This window comes from Marmota marmota, unplaced genomic scaffold, assembly GCF_001458135.2.
Source record: "Marmota marmota marmota unplaced genomic scaffold, marMar, whole genome shotgun sequence".
NCBI classification, from domain to species: domain Eukaryota; kingdom Metazoa; phylum Chordata; class Mammalia; order Rodentia; family Sciuridae; genus Marmota; species Marmota marmota.
Window position 1 is genome coordinate 44,675,813 of NW_025999977.1, and position 13,351 is coordinate 44,689,163.

The window sequence follows — 13,351 nt, forward strand, 5'->3', positions numbered from 1 at the left end:
ATCATATTAATTATTAGCCAAGGACATTTCTTGAGTAAATAAGATGGGCATGGCATAATTCATAGGGTTTGGTTAAAGTTTTCTGAACACAGCATGACAAACAATTGCTTCTGTTTTCTGAGTGTACTTATTTCCTGTCAAGACACAATAAGGAGCAGCTTTCAAATCAAGTTCAGTTCAAACAGGCCTGGTGGAGGAAATGCTTGTTACTGACCTTTTCCAATGTCATCTGAAATTTCCCCCCAAATAATCCGCTTGGGCCTGTATTTCCGTAACTATCATTAAATGCATTTTGGTTCACGTTTGTGATTTGGAAACTTGGTCAGGAAAGTAGAATTCCCAACAGATCATCCTCCTACTTGGTCCCTCATGTTCTGTATTCATGAGTCAATTTCCCAGTAGAAAGATACTGATAAAAAAACAATGCATTGAAGGTTGTGTGATGCTCCCTGAGAGTGAGTGAGTAAGGGAGCTAGAAGAGGTGGGGCAAGTCAACAGGTGAGATCCAGTAACCTGAATAAACATGAAGACCTGGGAATGTTTTTGATAGGATTTGCATGAAGAGCATCTCTGGAAAGGCCACCAAAGAAAATATAACTGAGTAAAATGCGTGTGCAACTGTGTTTATAAAAATCCTCTCCATTATTAGTAAGAATAACTACTGGGTAAGCTGGGGTAGGACAAAGTAACCTATTTACTTAGTGAATAGACCGCTATGCCAGGTCCCAGTAGGCTGTGTGGAGTGTCATTTCCTGTCTAGCTGACAAACACCTCTAGGATGGCTTCCTCATGGTCTACATTCCTACCTATTTTTCCCTTCCCCCTCTCCACTGTGACCACACACTAATGAATGGGGCAAGGGCCTGGGCAGAAGGACCCATCTCAAGAGGACAGAATTGACAAACAGCAACAGTCTTGTGCATGTACAAGTTTTAAAGAAAAATATCTGTCTTCTGCAGAGCCGTTTCTTTCTAATATGAACTGAGAATCGTGAAATGTAAGGAAATTTGCAGAACCCCAGATAGCACATTAGGTTACCTGAATTTTAGCTAAGATTCTGAAACAGAACGGATGACTCCTGGTAGATTCAGAGTGTGAATATTAGTTCATTTTACCCATTCCAGTGACCCCACTAGGTTTTTACTCAATTTCTATAGTGTGTCTTCCTAAGATCCAAGATATTATCTCTAATAGCCTAAGTAGTATGAGAGCAAACATTAGGAGAAAACAAGATAGCTTATTAATAATTAAAGAAAATAAATTTAAGGATATTACTCTGTTGTCATCTTTTATCCCAAACAATAGTTAGCATTAAGCCATTTTTCTTTTGGATTTAGAGATATTTAGAATTAAACTCAAAATCATTTTCAGGAAGCACAGACTTGACTTCCAATATATTTTAAGGCCTCTAATTCTATTAAATGTGACTTTGGAACACCTGCAAACTTCTGCAAAATTACTATACCCCAAATCTCCCAAATCCAGTGTGCTTTCTTAGAGATTAAGAGCACTCCAAGTACTATGACTCCAGCAAAACAAATAAGAATGGAAGAGTATCAAGCAAAGCCAGTCGGTCATGGTTGGAATGCCTCCCCAAATTAGTATTCATGGAGGTCTCCCTGACAAATGGAGTTATTATCCACAGATGCTGTAAACATAAATCAGGAGGATATCATCAATAATGTTGTATTCTCTTTGTCCTCATCGTGTTTACAGATCTCGCTTTGAACAGCACATAAATACTTAGAGCATATTGTGGGAAACATGCCACTCATCTTATTAGCTTTCTCTGGCTCCAAGCTCTGACGCTGATCATCCCCTGACAGTGTTTGCCAACAACAAAAGAAGCCTATTGATCACATCGCTTCTCCCTTTGGCAGCCTTTCTGCCCATGATTACCTTGCATCACTTGCCTTAAGTCAAATGTCACAGAACAACTTACAAGGAATGTATCTATCTAATAGAGCAAAATACAGTAGTTTGAGTCTAATTGAAGGAATCCTTTGGTATTATGAATTGTTTACTATTTTAAAGTTTATTTCTTGGCACTTACAAACATTCAAAATCAAAGCTTACTTTGCAAGCTCCATGTCCATAAAATTGTACTCATTTGCAATTTATTTCCTGAACTGTTTATGGAATCCCAAATATCTTGGAAGCTGACCCATCAATCATTCTCAGAGTCACTCTATGAATGAGCGGTTTTCTCTGCTGGCATTTTCGTTCCCTAACAGTGTATCTCTATTGAAATTTCCTGGTAATTTTTCATCTGTGTCCTAGTCTTCATTTATCTTTTTACTTGAATTTTGGATAGATACTATGAAGGAAACAATACGTTTTTGTTTAAATTGAAAAGAGCACTTCATGGATTAAGAATTTAGGAGTACAAAGAGGCACACATACTCTCTGTGAAAAATAGAAGGCTTTTGTAAGATTATTGACTGGGGAAAATAATGCATTTTTTTTCTGGGCGGCCAGAGAGAATACAAGCTTAGATGTAGAGACAGTCATTTCATAACTGGTCTTCTTGATACTTCATAGTCTCTACTACCCTGTGCCCTACAATTTGAAGGCTGATTATTAGACTCTCCAGAGGAAATACCTGTCTATCTCAGATCTAATCAGGAGCACTTTGACTTCACTGAAGCATATCCAATGCTTTGTCTATTAGTGTGCACCTTCGAGCTCATGTCCATCAACAGGTATCATGAAGGACACAAGAACCTAGCCCTCTCTCTACAGTTACTTGATCATTGGGTAAATTTTGAAATCTACTTTATCTTCTCTGCTTTGCTGACTTCATGTGCTAACTAACAGTATTCAACCCAAGTGCCTGGCCCCTCAGCTACTCATGTAGCCTCATATGATGGTATCTCAGTAAAAAAAAAAAAAAAAATGTTGAGGGAGCTTCATAGTATCAGATGAAGAAAAAGACTTCTTTTCCTGCAAGCAGGTACTTTGATTGAGATCAGGCATTGAAGAGGTGGTGCTCCTAGGTGCCATGTTTAACAAAAAAGGCTAAATTACTTCTTAGTCATAAATATCACTGAAATGGAAATCATGAAAAAAAATACTACCTTATACCCTGCTGAGTGCAAAGTAAACGGAACACTTCACTGAACATGAAGCCCCTTCAACTCTCCTAGATGCTATCAGGACTGCACACTTGGAACACAGTGTAATTGCATGGGTGTCCTTCAAGGAAAGATACATTTCCAAGTCTCTGTGTCATTCATTAAGCACTGCAATGCGCTTGACCATTTTTCTTCATCTTTCTCATAATCAGTGCTCATCATATGTTTGTGTGTGGCTTTAAGCACACAAACCAATTTCCCACTCAGTTATGGTACTGTCTTCTTTGAGTGCCTTGTCTTCTAACAAGTCCTTTCCAGAGATAATCAGTCAGTTTGAACAATAATCATTTTGAGATGAATTTATACCTGACATATCTGGCCTGAACTCCTGGACACCACTACTCTGTGTGAGGTCTTTTTTTTTTCTCTCTCTCTCAAAATCTGGGACTGTGAATCATTGATTGGTTGAAACATTCCTTAATTTATTCATTCCTTCAAAAATAATTGAGAAATAAGAATGAGCAGGACTATATACCTGGAATCTTTTAGTCAGCAACAAAAAAATAATGAAGACTATCATAATCCCTAGTATTATCATGGGCTTTTTTTCTTTTTCTTTTGTAAACATTAATGAGTTAAGCAACCAGGGCTTTAGACCCTGAAGATGGAATAGGATCAAGACTCAGGATCCAGCCGTGAAAATAATGTATGCTATGTTGGCCCCTGCAAAACCTCAGCTTCTTCATCTACCTCCTTTTCTGTCCTAAGGATATTTGGTGAGTAATTGAAATAATTGCAGTGATACATATTGAAAGGCTCTTTGTAAATCCAGGGTATTATTGTTGCTATAATTAGGCCAGGCACGGTATATAGAAATCTTGATTAGAGTACTGCTTTTTCAAAAGCTAATTAGCTTGCACAACAATATGTTTCCTGGATGTATTTCAGAGGATTGTTTTATAGTTTCTGTTCATGCCTGTCTCCAGAGCAAATAAAATGAAGTGTCCTCCACGGAAGGCTCAGAACCCTGAAGGGTAAAAGCCACCGAGTGAGGCTGCTGAGGGAGAATTACCTGATGTAGCTTGGAATAAAGTTTATAGTTCCTGAGATGAGGCATCCGGGCGATCAGGCTGTGGGGACATTGTTGGCTTTCCTATGATTATATCAGAGGCAAAGAACCACCAACTTCCAGATTATATCTGTACAAAATATTTGGGAATCTTTCCTGTCCGTAAAACCCTTCTCTAATCCTTTCCTGACCTTCCAGGGACTTTGTATCCCATAGCATTTATTTGACTTATGTTGTAATTATTTATTTGACATGTCTATGTCCCACACTAGACCAGGAACTCATGAAGGAAAGGGGTTATGTCATCGCCCTAACTCTGCACTCAGTTGAATGTAAGCAACTGGAAAATATTTTGCTTATTTTTTTATACAATGATCTTTAAATCCTCTAAATCTCAAATTCCCCCAAGACTTTTGACTGTCTTCCAAAGAAAATGCATACATACATACAATTTTTAGTACATTTTCAGGAAATGTGTGGACTTTTGCTCTTTAAAACGCATATACTTATTTCAAAAGATTCTTCACAATCTCTACCCTTGCTCCATTCCCCAAAATGTTCCCCAAAATGTTTTGGATTTTGGAATGGGCCAAATTAAAAGGAAATAGGTCTTGCATCTGATTTCTGATGGAGTACAACAAAATCTGGGTTTTTTTTAATCCCTTAGGGAAATTATTCACATTGTCCTCAGGTTAGAGTCATGTACTTCTGAAATTCACAAAGGAAGCACACATAGGTTCCAGCACAGAGAGCCACTGCGTGAACCCCATAGAAACATGTAAAGAAATATTAGTCTAGGACCTTGACTTAAGTTGAAATCCCTTCTGCAGGAAACACTCCTTGGAGCCTTGAATCCGTGTGTTGCTGTTGCACCAGCCACACACTCACCATAGACTTCACTAGGAAGGAGGAATGGTTCTCAGCTGATATTAAGGGTAGATGGCAACATCAAAATCCCTCAGGAGGCTTTTATCACAACACATACCTTCAACTTTCCTGTTCCTTGAGAAAGGAACTTTAACAGAATGGGGATTGCTATATTGAAAGAAGTGAGGGTTGAGAGTTACTGGGTGATGGTTTAGCACTGGAACATTTTGCCAAAGTCTCCTGTTGAAAGCGTGGTCCCCAATGCAGAGAGGGGCAGAGGCAGTGCTTTCAGATAATGAAAGGATCATGAGGACTCTAACCTCCTTCTTGGATTAATTCATTGATTGATGAATGAACCACTGGGAGGTGGGACCTAGCTGGAGCAAGCAGGACAAGGGGAGTGTGAGATGAAAGGGTTTATCTTCTCCGGAGCCCTTCCTTCCTCCATCTTCCTGACTGCTCTGGGCTGAGTAGCTTTCCTCCACCACTTCCTTCCATCATGATATCCTGCCGCAACCTGGGATCAGAGGAATGGAGGTGGCAGGGCATGGACCTCCAAAACTGTGGGCCAACATAAACTTGTTGTTTTTTCCAGGTATTTTGGTCACAGTGGTAGAAGCTGACTAACACACTGTGTTACTTCTCTAGATGGGTAGGCACGTATAACTGAAATAATTGTGTAGAAATTTATGTGAGTACATAAGGCATGCACAGCATTTTCTAATCCTTCTACTTGTATTATCAAGTTTAATACAACAATATTATCATTGTCTTCTGTAGTTTACAAATAAAGAAGCAGAACTGTAAGTTCACACAGTGAAGTGGCAAAGCCAGGCTGCGTGACTCTGTAGTGTGTGCTTGGGGTCCCACCACTCTACCTGCTTCACTGGGTATTATGACACCTCCACACTCCCCCAGCCAGGTAAGAACTCTTGTGATAGGACTCTATCTGAAACAGTGGCAAAAGATCCATCTGTTCCCAAGAAACATCTTCCGAATCTCCCAATTATCTCTCACCCTCCCCACCCCCTCTACGGCTTCCTGTAACATTGCCCATGATTAGAAAACACAGGTCCTCATTAAAGTCCATCCCTCCATCCTATTGGCACAAATTAAAACTAGCAGTGGCCCGTGCAGTGAACTCAGTAGGATCCTAGCTAATCATTTTTGCAAATTGAAAAATAGGCTGTTTCTTCATAAGCACCATCTGTACCTTCAGGACATTCTTATTAACAATTTCTCTCCTGGGCCGTCTTTTCTACCAAAAATAATGGAAACAAAGGTTTTTGAGCTTCTGATCTGGCCTCTGAGATTTTTCTAAGGGGCTTCAGGCAGCCAGCAGCCTATCTGGTCATTACAGCTAAGTGGTGAACTCTGTAAGACTTGTGCTATGATTTTCAAATTATAGATGAGACAGCAGAGACTCAGAGACTTAAAGGTGATATTAGCATTCACTGAGCAGGATTTTGAGTGTTTATTATGCATCAGGCATTTCTATAAGTTCTTCAGAAATAGCAGTGGGCAAAACAGAGAAAAATCCCTGACTTCATCGAGAATGCATTCTAGTGAAAACCCACATAGTTGCATCTTAGACCTTGTTCTAAGATATGTTCTAAGATATACAGATATGGATTTGTGAGTTAGCTTCAACTTACAGGGTAATTACTACTGTTATCCCTGTTTGGCATTCAAGGAAACGGAGAAGCCAAAAAGGTATGCATTTTTTCCAGGCCAAACAGCTGATAGGAAACAGAGGTGGCCTTCAAGCCACCTTTTTTTGGGGGGGAAGTGGGTTACACTAGTGATCAAATAGAATCCAGGGCACTCTATCACTGAGCTACACCCAGAACTATTTTCATTTTAAGACAGGTCTTTCTAAGTTGCTAAGGCTGGCCTGAAACTTGTGATCCTCCTGCCTCAGCTTCTCAAGAGTGACTGGGTCTATGTTCTTAAGCATAGTTTTATCACTCACATTGTTATGAATTTGGCTAGTACAAAACAGCCTAAGACATACCTCCTGGCTCTTATTCTTGAATTGCAGCACAGAAGTAACATTCTGAGAGAAAAGACAGGTACTGATCAAAGTTCCTTGACTGTCTCTAAAAGAGTTTTGTTTATTCACTATTTTTTTTTTTTCCATTTGGATAGTGACCAAGTATGCTAAGCTTCTGCACACATTTAGATTTGGCTCAAATTCACTTTCAAATAGCTCTGTGGCCTGGGGAAGTCCAAACCCTCCAAGCCAAGCAAATGAAGTACTCACCTCCCATGTTGGTTTTGACCATTAAATGGTGTATATAAGGACTTAGCACAGTGTCTGGTACACAATAAACACTCAAAATAATGTCACATTGTCATTATATTTAAGTTGATGAATCTTTAGCCTCTCCAATGACTTCCTATACCTTCCCTTCATCTCTTTCCTGTTTTGAGAGACGCTTAAACAATGAAGAGATGGAGTAAACCCCAGAACTGCATAGGGATTCAACTTCTAGACCACAGAGCAGCTAATTTCAATAATGGTCCTGAGGGAATGAACAGTAAAATCACTGGGAATCTAAAATCCTTATGTAGCATCTCTGCTACTGCCTAGTTTCAAATAGCTCACCATTGCCTTTTTCCACATCTTCAAATCACAACCAAACCAGTTGATTTGAATATGATTGCAAGAATTGACTCAGCAAAACTTTTTTTCCCTGAAAAGCATCATGTGAAGGGCATAATGCTGAAGAACGATGATGGTGGTGGTGATAGTTTTTGTTTTTGGAGTATCTTCTGTGTCACAGGCACACAGTAGGTGTTTTAGATTCAATATCCTTTCTGGAATAGCAATACTGCAATATGATTGTCATGAGTTTTACAAATGAGGAAAACAAGAGATCAGTCTTGCACCCAAGCAAAAAATAGCAGAACTGGGACTGACTCCCAAGGATGTCAGATGACAAAGCCCCCTTGGACGTTTCTTCTGTGTTGACATCTGGTTCCCCAGGAACCCTTTGCAGAAGCAGGCATGCAGGTATTCCCCTGACCCAAGCCAGCACAGGTATCAGAAGTCTCAAGGGCACAAGGCACAGTGTACTGGGCAGACAAGGTAATAAAGGACTTTGAAAAGAGGAAGGCAAATTTGCCTTTGACACCTGAGAAAGAGATAGTGGACCTGCAAATGTGCAAAACAAAGGATCAGGAGAAAGTGCATCTAGGGGAAATGACATGGAACCTAGAACATTCTTCACTATTTCTTCCCACTTTGGGTTGTTATGAGTATTCACTGTGTATACTTTCTTTTATGGGAATGCTAAGCAGCAGATACCATTGATCACCTACTCCATAGCCCCTCAGTTTACCTATGCACTCACCTTCTCTGCATCTGGGCTCTCGCAACTCAAAATACCAAGGAATTCACCTCTCTAAAGACAAGGCTTAATCAGGATGGGAATCCATGCATGTGCATGTCAGTGCACTTCACCTTGGTGAGATAACACAGAATTGCACTCTATATGATTCCTCAGAGGATTCCCAAGGAGTCTGAGCCCTCAATAATCACCTGCTTATTAATGCAGCCTTGACTGACTTTTCACCCTTGTCTGTCACCTTTGCCCTTCCCATAGCTGTGCTTCCTGAGACCACCACCTACAGTCCTGGCCACAGCATCTGTTTCTGAGGCAACTACACTCAGGACAGGGTGGGAAAGATCCCAAATTGAGGAAACCTACTGTTTCTTTTGGAAAAAATGAGCAGAGAAACCTTTTTAAATAAAATATTTTCACTTTTTAAAACTTATATGTACTTCGTATATATTAATTGTGGCTGATTGAGCAGCCAAGGACAACCTAGTTGCTGGTGGCACCAAATTTAGTGCTCTCAGCAGACAGTGAAAGAAATGACAGACCCAGGGCCTGTCCAGGTGAGGTCTCTACTCTGCAGGGAGAAAAGAGTGAGTCTCCAACACCAATTAGAGAATAAAAAGGCAGCATATAATCAGGTGAGAGTCTAACGGACAGCTGCTCTGTATGCTGCAAGACTTCAGAGACAGCAGGGAAGGAGAAAGAGTCTAAATAATGCAAATCTCTCCAGATGTGCTGTGGATGGGTTTCCAGTGCTCCATGGTTTACAAGATGTAAATTGCCTCTGCTCTTCAGTTTCCATCAACTCCAGTCACAGCAAGTTAAGCTCTGCATAGAGAGGCCTGGGAAGTTCAGAGAAGATTAATGAAGCACACGAAGTATGGGTTTTGGATACTCTAGGAAACCCAACCCTTCTTAGGTGGAATTCCTGGGGCAGGAGGCCTGGGACAGACAGGCTGCACCTCTCGAGGCTGGCCTTGTGGGGCAGGACTCTACATCACACACCACACACAGGGAGCCACTGTGCAGATTGAAACTGAGTACGTCCTGAACTTTGTGTGTCCAAGATTTCCCAATCAAGTTACATGGGCTGTGAATTTGATCTCTGACAAATTAATGATAATGAGACTTACACTGAAAGCACAGCAATGAACAAATGGAGAAATTCACATTTAAGTCACATAGCCTCTGAACCGGTTGTGAATCTGACTGTGTGAGCTAAAGGACCACACAGGGCCAGTTGTCTGAACCTGAGTTTGATGTGTGGAATTTGGGAGTTAGTTCTGATCCAGAGTTCATCACATAATCCCTAGTAGGAGCCAGATGCAAAGTAAAGTGCTTTGCACTACTCCTCTAATCCTTACAACAAATTTATCAAATAATTTTACATTTACTTGTCAGATGAAGGAATGCTCAGAATGGTCAGGATGGCTTAGAATGGGAAGTGTCAAGACTTCAGGTAAGTCTGACTCCAGAGCCCTGCTGGTAAACCCCTTATGAGCAAATAAATACATTGGCCATTTGTGCACATGCATGATTGTATGGGTTGCATTCTGCATGTACATACCAAAGCTGATACATTTGCCTGATAGAAAGGGTGACTTTCCAGTTGGTTAACTAGCACACTTGGGACTTTCCAATACCTTGACAACGCATGAGACACAGATGTCCTACTTCATGTTTGAGAAGAGAACAAATGAAAAGATTTAGGGTCATGTTACCCTTCCATTTCCAAGGCCTTTCTATTTGTGTCAACCAAAATGCCACGCTCTTATTAAAAGCACTATTGTCCCTGAGTTACTGTTCTTGAGCTTCTCCTGTTATGCCTTTTTGTTTTTTGCAATTCTAAAAATGTAGCTCAGGCAACATTTTCATGTAGCTATTGAATAAGTAAAAGGGGACAATGCTTCATAAAATTAATGAAGCTTTATTTGTGGGTTCACTTAGTTTGCTTTTCTGCTACAGGTGTCACCTTTTATAAGAATGTTCATTTATATTGGGTTACCTTTTTTTTAAAGCAATTTCACATAGATTTTTTCCACATCTCTGCTGTAAAGTTCGTCGGGCATTATAATGCCCACTTACAGCTGAGGAAATGGAGAGTCAAAGGATTCACAAATCTGACTACTGTTAAGCCAATGAATGGAGTCTGCTCTTTACTTCGAAATGTGTGTGTCCATGCACGTGTGTGTGTGTGTGAGTGTGTATGTGCATGTTTCAATGTTAATGCTTTTACTGAACATTCATAAGCACTAGGCAATGTGTAGAGATGCATTTGTTATGGACATCATTTGCAAAAATCAAGGAGAAAAACTTGTAAAAAATCATTATTCAGAATCACATGTATAAAGATGAGGCTAAAGCATGCTAAGAGCAGGGACAAGGGAGAGAATCACTGTCTAGGTGTGGGACATCAGATGAATCTTCTTAGAGGTCTTGTAGTAAACCCTGCAAAAGAGAATGTAGGCAGTAGAAAAACTGCGAGAAAGGAATCCTATGTAAACATTGCCACATGGAGACAGTAAGGATGTTTGGAAAACAGACTACTCCTGCATGGCTGGAATCCAGAGTGCAAGAAGGGAGTGGGGAGGAGTAAGGTAGACAGCAGAGATGCAGCAAGGTTATCAGTGCCTCTTAAAGACTGTGGCTTGGATATGAGTTCAGGTGTTGGAGGTGCAGTCCCCAGTGTGGCAATATTCAGAAGTACTGGTACTTTTAAGAAATGTAATGGGAGATCACCAGGTCTTGTGAAGGAACCATACTTGAAAGCAATTAAGATAGTTCTCGTGGGATGCTGAGTTAGCTCTCATGAGAGGGTTATTCCGAGAGAACAAGCTTGATCACTCCCTGGCCTCTCTGGCTTCCTGTCTGGCCATGTGGTCTCTCCTCTTTGTGCATACTTCTGCCATTGCAATGCCATTTGCCATGAGCTGATGGAACCAAACAGGTCTCACCAAGCCAGTGCCATGATGTTTGGACATTCAATCCCCAAAATTATGGGATTAAAAAATGTCTTTTCTTTACAAGTTTTCCAGCCTCATAAATTTGGTTGCAGTAACAGAAAACAGACTAATAGAGCATACTGAAAAATATGGACGTCATATTACAGAAATTATAGAAATTTCACAATTTCCAAGTTAAATGGAAAGAACATTTTCTCCAAGAGGAGTAGGAAGGAAATTAGAACAGATTAACAGGGATATCATGGGTGATTAAGAAAACATCCTCCTCTGTGCATCATTCCATGGCTCACTCAGGTGAGGGCAGCTGTGCCATCCTCTGGATCAACAGTAACTTGCCCATATAAGAGCACTTCATTTAGTGTGTCTTGATTTTATTTCATCTAATTCTGTCTCAATTTTTCTTCCCTCTTTCTTTGCTCAACACAAATCAGAATGAGAACAACTAAAGCTAGTACCTGCTATTTTATATGGAATTGATCTTTCTATCCAAGCACCTTGCACATTGATTGGCTCACAGTAGGTGCTCACATAAAGGTCGATTGGATTTCACTGAATGAAATCCATAGGAAAGGAGACAAGGACAGATAAAAATATTGATGATTTTTAAGTAGAATAAAGGTAGTTAAGAAATTTCATATCCGATGGTCATTATTTTCTCAGTGTGATAGGAAGCAAAGTCATTTTGGGGAAGGAAAGAAACATAAATTATGTTGATTTCTTAAGGAAATCATTAAAGGTTTGCCTGTAGAGGATGCAAAATATATTTAAATTTGAAATGGGAAAAAAGGCATTTTAAGTTGCACTGTGTCCAGACAAGAATAAAAAACATTGTAGTAGACTAAAACATTTATTTCAGGTTATAAGATTTGCTTACAGTGAAGAACAATAGTTTAATGATCCCATGTTGAGATCTGCATGTGTGTGGGTTTGAGCTGTAAAAAAAAAATGTATGCTGGAGAACAAGTGATTAAAATATCATAGATGGATGATGCAGAAGTAGAGTTCTATGGTCCACTGAGAAATTTTAAGGGACTGACCCTGGAAAAAATGAGGGTTAAAAACTGAGTTTACAGAGTTGAGCACGAAGGTACATTCTTGTAATCCCAGCAGTTCTTGAGGCTGAGGCTGGGGGATCACAAGTTCAAAGTCATCCTCAACAACTTAGTGAGGCTCTAAGCAACTTAGTGAGACCCTGTCTCAAAATAAATATAAAAAGGGCTGGGAATGTGGCTCAGTGAGTAAGTGCCCCTGGGTTTAATCCCCAGTACCAAAAGAAAAACAAGGTCAGAAGATAAAGTAGAGAGGCTGACTTTTAAAGGCAATAGATAGATAGATAGATAGATAGATAGATAGATAGATAGATAGATAGATAAATAGATATAAAGCAGGTACATGGGAACCAAATGGACCTCGATTTTAATTCCAGCTCTACTACTACACATTAGGTATAATCTGGCCTAAATGTACTAACTGCTCAACAGCTAGCAAGTGGGTATTGTCACATAGTTTTTCTTAGAAACTTAGAGTTTTGCTGCACTTCCAGACCTGAGATGAGTACCAAAGTACCCCACAGACCAAGTTCAGGGAACCACCAGGAGTCAGGATCAGTCACCTCCAGGCTACGGAGAGAAGTGACAGTCACCAGCAACCAGCACTCACTGACATCAGATGAAAGGACATCCAAGCCTCTGTGAAGAGAGCATCCCCTGCTCCTGTACATAGGTGCATGTCCTGTGCTTGTCATCGGCCATTTGTTTGACCCTTCTTCACCCTGCTCTGGGTCCTGAGATGGTGGCCTCTGGATCACAACAATGTTTCTTTTTTTCTTTTTTTTTTAATTTTTTATTGTTGGTTGTTCAAAACATTACATATTTCTTGATATATCATATTTCACACTTTGATTCAAGTGGGTTATGAACTCCCATTTTTACCCCGTATACAGATTGCAGAATCACATCAGTTACACATCCATTGATTTACATATTGCCATACTAGTGTCTGTTGTGTTCTGCTGCCTTTCCTATCCTCTACTAT